We start from the raw sequence: 10,183 nt of genomic DNA, 5'->3' as shown, positions 1-10,183 counted from the left end.
CAGTCAGACATGGTACTGGAGTGGTAGCTGAAAGCTTTGCATACTGATTTTTGGGCAGCAGGGAGAGAGGGGAGGGGCAAAAGCTTCCAGAACCTCAAAGCCCACTCAAAGTAACAAGGCCATACCCCACTAAACCTTCCCAAACAGTTCTACTCTCTTGTAATTAAGCAGTCAGATCTCTGAGTCTATGAGAGCCAATCTCATTCAAACCACCACTGAGCCTGGATGAAAGCTCTTTTGAATGACAATTGTCTTTCAATTAATGATGACTAATGTGCTTTTCTTTTTGTTTTTGTGAAACATAGGCTCTGTTCTAGTTAGTGTGAGGCATCCCTTTGCTTCAGGGACACTTGGAGTTGTTACTGACCAGTGTGAAGAGATAGGATGTTCACTTTTTGTGTCTGACTCTGCCAGGGGAGCAGTGTTCCTGTGAGCACGATAGGAGGAGGGGGTCTATTGTTGGAAATCGATATGACTCTAGTTCTGAAGGAGCTGAAAAGCAAAAGCCTGCAAACAGGTAAGGGAGGTCAGAGAGAGCCACAGACCAGCTAGCCCCAAGTGGGCATGATGCAAGGAAGCAACTGGCCAAAGAAGTCCCAGGAAAACTGTGAAGGGTACTCATGGGAGGGTCTGTGGGAAGCTACTTCAGTAGAAGCTGCTGTCCAAGGACTGGTCAGCAGGGTCAGCCAGAAGTCAGGAAGACAAGCAGGCAGGTCTTCATTTGTTCTTCACCTACACAAAGTTATATTTTGTTACCATTTTCTTTTTATAAGATGGGGTATTTCTATACAGCACTGGTTAGCCTAGGTCTTGCTATGTTGACTATGCTGTCCTTGGCCTTCCAAGGAGCACCCTGCCTCCGCTTCCCATGCTGGGATATCGGGCATGTATTGCCATTTCTGGATCATAATTGCATTTTTTAAACTAATAAACAAGTTGTTTTTACTTAGAAGCATTCAAAATGTCAATAAAACAACCGATTTTTTTCATTTACAGAGTGATGGTATTCAGTTAACAGAACAACAATTATCTTTCTATGAGCTGCATCAAAGAAAACTGAAGATGACAAAAATACCCCAAAATATAAAGCCAAAAGAAACCCCCAAAACCAAACTACTGTATATATATTGTGCTGTGCACCAAGAACCTTGCTTTAAATTTCGATGCCAATTTACAACCCCCAGACGACACCAGGTAAGGTTAGTGGCTATTGAAAAATACCACCAGGACAGGCCTATCTAAAGATACATTTAGTAGTGTGTTAGCTATACAAAAAAAAAAAAAAAAAGAGACTGTACAGTTTAAAAACAAATCTTATGCCCTTCCAGTCCACTCCAGCACCGGGGTGCCTTGCCCGCGGAGTTTCCAGACACCCCCAAGGTCCTCATAGCACCCTCCATGGGATCTTAAGACCTCTGGTGAGTGGAACACAACTTCTGCCAGGAGGCAGGTTCGAACACCAGATATCTGGGCACCTTCCCTGCAAGAAGAGAGCTTGCCTGCAGGGAATACTCTGACCACTGAAACTAAGGAGAGAGCTAGTTTCCCAGGTCTGCTGATAGAGGCTAACAGAGTCACCTGAGGAACAAGCTCTAACCAGAGACAACTATAACAACTAGCTTCAGAGATTACCAGATGGTGAAAGGCAAACGTAAGAATCCTACTAACAGAAATAAAGACCACTCACCATCATCAGAATGCAGCACTCCCACCCAACCTAGTCCTGGGCACCCCAACACACCCGAAAAGCTAGACCCGAATTTAAAAGCATATCTCATGATGATGGTAGAGGACATCAAGAAGGACTTTAATAACTCACTTAAAGAAATACAGGAGAACACAGCTAAACAGGTAGAAGACCTTAAAGAGGAAACACAAAAATTCCTTAAAGAATTGCAGGAAAACACGACCAAACAGGTGATGGAATTGAATAAAACCATCTAAGACATAAAAAGGGAAGTAGACACAATAAAGAAAACCCAAAGTGAGGCAACGCTGGAGATAGAAACGCTAGGAAAGAAATCTGGAACCATATATGCAAGCATCAGCAACAGAATACAAGAGATGGAAGAGAGAATCTCAGGTGCAGAAGATTCCATAGAGAACATCAGCACAAAATTCTAAGAAAATACAAAACGCAAAAGGATCCTAACTCAAAACATCCAGGAAATCCAGGACACAATAAGAAGACCAAACCTACGGATAATAGAAGTGGATGAGAATGAAGATTTTCAACTTAAAGGGCCAGCAAATATCTTCAACAAAATTATAGAAGAAAACTTCCCAAACCTAAAGAATGACATGCCCATGAACATACAAGAAGCCTACAGAACTCCAAATAGACTGGACCAGAAAAGAAATTCCTCCCGACACATAATAATCAGAACAACAAATGCACTAAATAAAGAAAGAATATTAAAAGCAGTAAGAAAGAAAGGTCAAGTAACATATAAAGGAAGGCCTATCAGAATTACACCAACTTTTTACCAGAGACTATGAAAGCCAGAAGAGCCTGGACAGATGTTCTACAGACACTAAGAGAACACAAATGCCAGCCCAGGCTACTATACCCGGCCAAACTCTCAATTACCATAAATGGAGAAACCAAAGTATTCCATGACAAAACCAAATTCACACATTATCTTTCCACTAATCCAACCCTTCAAAGGATAATAACAGAAAAAACCAATACAAGGACGGAAATCACGCCCTAGAAAAATCAAGAAAGTAATCCCTCAACAAACCAAAAAGAAGACAGCCACAAGAACAGAATGCCAACTCTAACAACAAAAATAAAAGGAAGCAACAATTACTTTTCCTTAATATCAATGGACTCAATTCCCCAATAAAAAGACATAGAGTAACAGACTGGCTACACAAACAGGACCCAACATTCTGCTGCTTACAGGAAAACCCATCTCAGGGAAAAAGACAGACACTACCTCAGAGTGAAAGGCTGGAAAACAATTTTCCAAGCAAATGGTCTGAAGAAACAAGCTGGAGTAGCCATTCTGATAGCAAATAAAATCGACTTCCGACCCAAAGTTGTCAAAAAAGACAAGGAGGGAAACTTCATACTCATCAAAGGTAAAATCCTCCAAGAGGAACTCTCAATTCTGAATATCTATGCTCTAAATGCAAGGGCAGCCACATTCATTAAAGACACTTTAGTAAAGCTCAAAGCACACATTGCACCTCACACAATAATAGTGGGAGACTTCAACACACCACTTTCATCAATGGACAGATCGTGGAAACAGAAACTAAACAGGGACACAGTGAAACTAACAGAAGTTATGAAACAAATGGACCTGACAGATATCTACAGAACATTTTATCCTAAAACAAAAGGATATACCTTCTTCTCAGCACCTCACGGGACATTCTCCAAAGTTGACCATATAATTGGTCACAAAACAGGCCTCAACAGATACAAAAATATTGAAATTGTCCCATGCATCCTATCAGACCACCATGGCCTAAGGCTGATCTTCAATAACAACATAAATAATGGAAAGCCAACATTCACATGGAAACTGAACAACACTCTTCTCAATGATACCTTGGTCAAGGAAGGAATAAAGAAAGAAATTAAAGACTTTTTAGAGTTTAATGAAAATGAAGCCACAACATACCCAAACCTATGGGACACTATGAAAGCATTTCTAAGAGGGAAACTCATAGCTCTGAGTACCTCCAAAAAGAAACTAGAGAGAGCACACATTAGCAGCTTGACAACACATCTAAATGCTCTAGAAAAAAAGGGAGAAAATTCAACTAGAAGGAGTAGATGGCAGGAAAAAATCAAACTCAGGGATGAAATCAACCAAGTGGAAACAAGAAGAACAATTCAAAGAATTAACCAAAGGAGGAGTTGGTTCTTTGAGAAAATCAACAAGATAGATAAACCCTTAGCTAGACTCACTAGAGGGCACAGGGAAAGCATCCTAAATAACAAAATCAGAAATGAAAAGGGAGACATAACAACAGATCCTGAAGAAATCCAAAACACCATCAGGTCCTTCTACCAAAGGCTATACTCAACAAAACTGGAAAACCTGGACGAAATGGACAAATTTCTAGACAGATACCAGGTACCAAAGTTAAATCAGGATCAGATTAATAACCTAAAGAGTCCTATATTCCCCTAAAGAAATAAAGCAGTCATTAATAGTCTCCCAACCAAAAAAACAAAAAACAAAAAACAAAACAAAACAAAAAAAGCCCAGGACCAGATGGGTTTAGTGCAGAGTTGTAGCAGACCTTCAGAGAAGATCTAATTCCAGTTCTTCACAAACTATTCCACAAAATAGAAACAGAAGGTACTCTACCCAATTCATTCTATTTAGCCACAATTACTCTGATACCTAAACCACAGAAAGATCCAACAAAGATAGAGAATGTCAGACCAATTTCCCTTATGAAGATCGATGCAAAAATCCTCAATAAAATTCTCACGAACCGAATCCAAGAACACATTAAAGCAGTCATCCATCCTGACCAAGTAGGTTTTATTCCAGGGGTGCAGGGATGGTTTAATATACGGAAATCCATCAACGTAATCCATTATATAAACAAACTCAAAGACAAAAACCACATGATCATCTCGTTAGATGCTGAGAAAGCATTTGACAAGGTGCAACACCCATTCTTGATAAAAGTCTTGGAAAGATCAGGAATTCAAAGCCCCCACCTAAACATGATAAAAGCAATCTACAGCAAACCAGTAGCCAACATCAAAGTAAATGGTGAGAAGCTGGATGCAATCCCACTAAAATCAGGAACTAGACAAGGCTGCCCACTTTTTCCCTACCTCTTCAACAGAGTACTTGAAGTCCTAGCCAGAGCAATTCAACAACAAAAGGAGATCAAGGGGATACAAATTGGAAAGGAAGAAGTCAAAATATCACTTTTTGCAGATGATATGATAGTATATCTAAGTGACCCTAAAAAACTAGAGAACTCCTAAACCTGATAAACAGCTTCGGTGAAGTAGCTGGATATAAAATTAACTCAAACAAGTCAATGACCTTTCTCTACACAAAGAATAAACAGGCTGAGAAAGAAATTAGGGAAACAACACCCTTCTCAATAGTCACCAATAATATAAAATATCTTGGCGTGACTCTAACTAAGGAAGTGAAAGATCTGTATGATAAGAACTTCAAGTCTCCGAAGAAAGAAATTAAAGAAGATCTCAGAAGATAGAAAGATCTCCCACGCTCATGGATTGGCAGGATCAACATTGTAAAAATGGCTATCTTGCCAAAAGCAATCTACAGATTCAATGCAATCCCCATCAAAATTCCAACTCAATTCTTCAACGAATTAGAAAGAGCAATCTGCAAATTCATCTGGAATAACAAAAAACCTAGGATAGCAAAAACTCTTCTCAAGGATAAGAGAAACTCTGGTGGAATCACCATGCCTGACCTAAAGCTTTACTACAGAGCAATTGTGATAAAAACTGCATGGTACTGGTATAGCGACAGACAAGTAGACCAATGGAATAGAATTGAAGACCCAGAAATGAACCCACACACCTATGGTCACTTGATCTTCGACAAGGGATCTAAAACCATCCAGTGGAAGAAAGACAGCATTTTCAACAGATGGTGCTGGCACAACTGGTGGTTATCCTGTAGAAGTATACGAATTGATCCATTCCTATCTCCTTGTACTAAGGTCAAATCTAAGTGGATCAAGGAACTTCACATAAAACCAGAGACACTGAAACTTATAGAGGAGAAAGTGGGGAAAAGCCTCGAAGATATGGGCACAGGGGAAAAATTCTTGAATAGAACAGCAATGGCTTGTGCTGTAAGATCGAGAATTGACAAATGGGACCTCATGAAACTGCAAAGCTTCTGCAAGGCAAAAGACACCGTCAATAAGACAAAAAGACCACCAACAGATTGGGAAAGCATCTTTACCTATCCTAAATCAGATAGGGGACTAATATCCAATATATATAAAGAACTCAAGAAGGTGGACTCCAGAAAATCAAATAACCCCATTAAAAAATGGGGCTCAGAGCCAAACAAAGAATTGTCACCTGAGGAATACCGAATGGCTGAGAAGCACTTGAAAAAATGCTCAGCATCCTTAATCATCAGAGAAATGCAAATCAAAACAATACTGAGATTCCATCTCACACCAGTCAGAATGGCTAAGAACAACTCTGTTAGAACCAACTTATTCATCATCATCTTTATCTTTGTCTTTCTCTTTTTCTTCTTCTTCCTCATCCTCTTCATCTGCCTCCTCATCTTTCTCTTCCTTCTTTTTCTTGCTCTTTTCAGCATTGATCACCCTTTCACTGCATCAGGTTTTTAGCTCTGTAGGCAGCAATAGGCTTCTCCTACTTCTCCTTCATCTCGGCAGCCTTCTACTTATAGGGCTGCTTGTCATCCGCTGCAGTGTTGTTCCACATCTCTCCTAGTTTCTTTGCAACATCACCAATGGACAAGCCAGGATGTTCACCTTTGATTTTGGGGTGGTACTCAGAACAGAAAAAGAAGAAGGCTGAAGGAGGCCTCTTGGGTGCATTGGGGTCCTTGAATTTATTCTCCCCTTTGGGGGAGGGGATGTAGGTTTTAATTTCTCTTTCATAACGAACCTTGTCATCTTTGGTCTTCCACCTCTCTGAGCACTTCTTGGAGAACTCTGAGAAGATGACAGAAGCATCCCGGTGCTGCTTTTTGTGTTCCACCAGGCAAGCTTACACAAAGAATGCATATGAGGACATTTTGCCCCTCAGCTTCTTAGGATCTCCTTTGCCCATGTTTAGTTGATTTTCCTTTGCGAGGCACAGAGTCGCCCAGTACCCATCCAGCTCTTGCTTGCCCCAGTGCTGTTTCTATGGAGCTCCATGTATTGCAATCCATAATTTCAGTTTTTTATTTAAAGACTGAACAGTGACTGAAACAAGATCCTCATTTAGTTCAATGTCTACTAAGAAAAAACTTTCATGTAAAGCAGTGGTTTTCTTTCTTTTTTTAAAATATTTTTTATTAGGTATTTCCCTCATTTACATTTCCAATGCTATCACAAAAGTCCCCCATAACCCCCCCCCGCCACTCCCCTACCCACCCACTCCCACTTTATGGCCCTGGCGTTCCCCTGTACTGGGGCATATAAAGTTTGCAAGTCCAATGGGCCTCTCTTTCCAGTGATGGCCGACTAGGCCATCTTTTGATACACATGCAGCTAGAGTCAAGAGCTCCGGGGTACTGGTTAGTTCATAATGTTGTTCCACCTATAGGGTTTGCAGATCCCTTTAGCTCCTTGGGTACTTTCTCTAGCTCCTCCATTGGGGGCCCTGTGATCCATTCAATAGCTGACTGTGTTTGCTTCTGTGTTTCATCCACTTCTGTGTTTGCTAGGCCCCGGCATAGTCTCACAAGAGACAGCTATATCTGGGTCCTTTCAGCAAAATCTTGCTAGTGTATGCAATGGTGTCAGAGTTTGGAAGCTGATTATGGGATGGATCCCTGGATATGGCAGTCTCTAGATGGTCCATCCTTTTGTCTCAGCTCCAAACTTTGTCTCTGTAACTCCTTCCATGGATGTTTTGTTCCCAATTCTAAGAAGGGGCAGAGTGTCCACACTTTGGTCTTTGTTCTTCTTCAGTTTCATGTGTTTAGTGAATTGTATCTTATATCTTGGGTATCCTAAGTTTTGGGCTAATATCCACTTATCAGTGAGTACATATTGTGTGAGTTCCTTTGTGATTGGGTTACCTCACTCAGGATTATGCCCTCCAGGTCCATCCATTTGCCTAGGAATTTCATAAATTCACTCTTTTTAATAGCTGAGTAGTACTCCATTGTATAAATGTACCACATTTTCTGTATCCATTCCTCTGTTGAGGGGCATCTGGGTTCTTTCCAGCTTCTGGCTATTATAAATAAGGCTGCTATGAACATAGTGGAGCATGTGTCCTTCTTACCGGTTGGAACATCTTCTGGATATATGCCCAGAAGAGGTATTGCTGGATCCTCCGGTAGTACTATGTCCAATTTTCTAAGAATCGCCAGACTGATTTCCAGAGTGGTTGTACAAGCTTGCAATCCCACCAACAATGGAGGAGTGTTAAAGCAGTGGTTTTTAACCTATGGGTCACAACCTATTTGGCCAACCTTTATCTCCAGAACTGTTTACATTATTATTCATAACCATAGCAAAATAATAGTTATGAAATAGCAATAAAAATAATTTTATGCTTGGCGGTCACTACCACATAAGGTACTGTATGAAAGGGTCACAGTAGGAAGGATGAGAAACACTGATGAAAAGGGACAATGTAGTGAGGAGGGCAGGTGTGAGGCGCTTGGCACTGCAGGTGGACAGTGAGATGGGCAGGTGTGAGGTGCTTGGCAGTGCAGGTGGACAGTGAGATGGGCAGGTGTGAGGTGCTTGCCACTGCAGGTAAACAGTGAGATGGGCAGGTGTGAGGTGCTTGGCAGTGCAGGTGGACAGTGAGATGGGCAGGTGTAATGTGCTTGACACTGCAGGTAGACAGTGAGATGGGCAGGTGTGAGGTGCTTGGCACTGCAGGTAGACAGTGAGGAGGGCAGGTGTGAGGTGCTTGGCACTGCAGGTGGACAGTGAGATGGGCAGGTGTGAGGTGCTTGGCACTGCAGGTGGACAGTGAGATGGGCAGGTGTGAGGTGCTTGGCACTGCAGGTGGACAGTGAGATGGGCAGGTGTGAAGTGCTTGGCAGTGCAGGTGGACATGGGAATGACTTTGTCAGCTCCTGCTTTGTCCACCTGCAGACTGTTCTAGAGTCACATCTGAAAGAGTTCCAGTTTACATACATAGACATACTATTACACCAGTTCACAGAGTCAAAATTTCACCACCCAAGTCAACGTTGTTTCAAAAGTGCAAACATCAGGTCTAACCTTGTCATCTTCACCAAGTAAAATCAAGTATCAAGGAGGAAATGTCCTTGTGTCTTTTAGGTTTGCAAGGCTGTTCTTTTGTGTTATTTTTTTCTACTTGCATAGCCACTGACACATCTATTTTTAGGATTTAGTCTCCTTAAGACCCTTGCTTTATTATCAGTAAAACTTCTGTCTGCTCCTGATTTTGAGTCTGCCATTCCCTAGCACCGAGGCTGTTCAGATGCCCTACTGCAATAGTTTTCTTCACCATCACTCTGTTGTGGATATCAACAGAGAAACTTACATGTGCTCTGTGTCCCCTTCACACTTCAATTAACATAACATTAGAGTTTTATGCTATAACTGCAACCACACAGAAATGTTTAATGGATTCATTTCTACCTCTTGGCAATGCCTGTGTCCATGTGAAGATCTTAGCATAGAGCCTGACTTGGAGGAGTCCCTGGGGGAATTTTAATGGTGATCATTCATAGTGATCATGCCAGTGACAATGGCCAGATTAGTATATCTATGTACACAGACACAGACAGACACCCCTTCCACCTCCTCCCCACACACACGAGAGAGAGAGAGAGAGAGAGAGAGAGAGAGAGAGAGAGAGAGAGAGAGAGTTAGTTGTAGGGATGGTTCCACTTGGATGTGCTTGCTCCCTTCCCCATCCTTGTTATTTCAGACTCAACATCCATGAAGCCAAGCTTACAATATTCCTTCCAAGCTTCGTATTTCACCTCATTTTTATGGGGCAAGGATTATTAAATTTATTTAATTGATAATCATTATTAAATATGCTCCTGGGTTGTGATGTGGTGTTTGTCTATATGACGAAGACAACAAAACCAGACGCAATCTAGGTGAATTGTCAAGCTAATTTCACACCGTCACCTCACTAACTTGTCTTTCTGCAGTGAGAACATTTAAATCTTTTGGCAGTCTTGAAATCCGTGCTATTATTATCACCAGTGGTGACCACACTGTTTTATAGATCTCTGGGGCTTTTTCTTCCTGTCTAACTGGAATCAGTCCCCTTTGACGACTATGTCTCCATTCCCCAGCCTCTACCCGCCCCCAGGCTCTGGGAATCAGCACCTACTCTCTGCTTCTCAGAGTTCAACATTTTAGGTTGCTCATAAAAGCTTGATCATGCAGTCCTTGGCTTTCTGTGCCTGGCTTGTGTCACTTAGTTAATGCCCTCCAGGTTTGCCCACACTGCCCAAAACTCATTCAGTTTTAGTGCTTCCAAACCTGACCTCTCGCTGTCAAGGCAGGGACTGGA

The 10,183-nt window shown here is 41.6% G+C and overlaps 1 pseudogene; it reads right to left on the bottom strand.

Moving 5' to 3' along the window:
• On the bottom strand, positions 6,172–6,883 carry Gm5368 (predicted gene 5368; annotated as a pseudogene).

This window comes from Mus musculus, chromosome 9, assembly GCF_000001635.26.
Source record: "Mus musculus strain C57BL/6J chromosome 9, GRCm38.p6 C57BL/6J".
NCBI lineage: Eukaryota > Metazoa > Chordata > Mammalia > Rodentia > Muridae > Mus > Mus musculus.
Note: the sequence above shows the minus strand (reverse complement) of the source record. Positions and strands in the feature narration are given on the sequence as shown.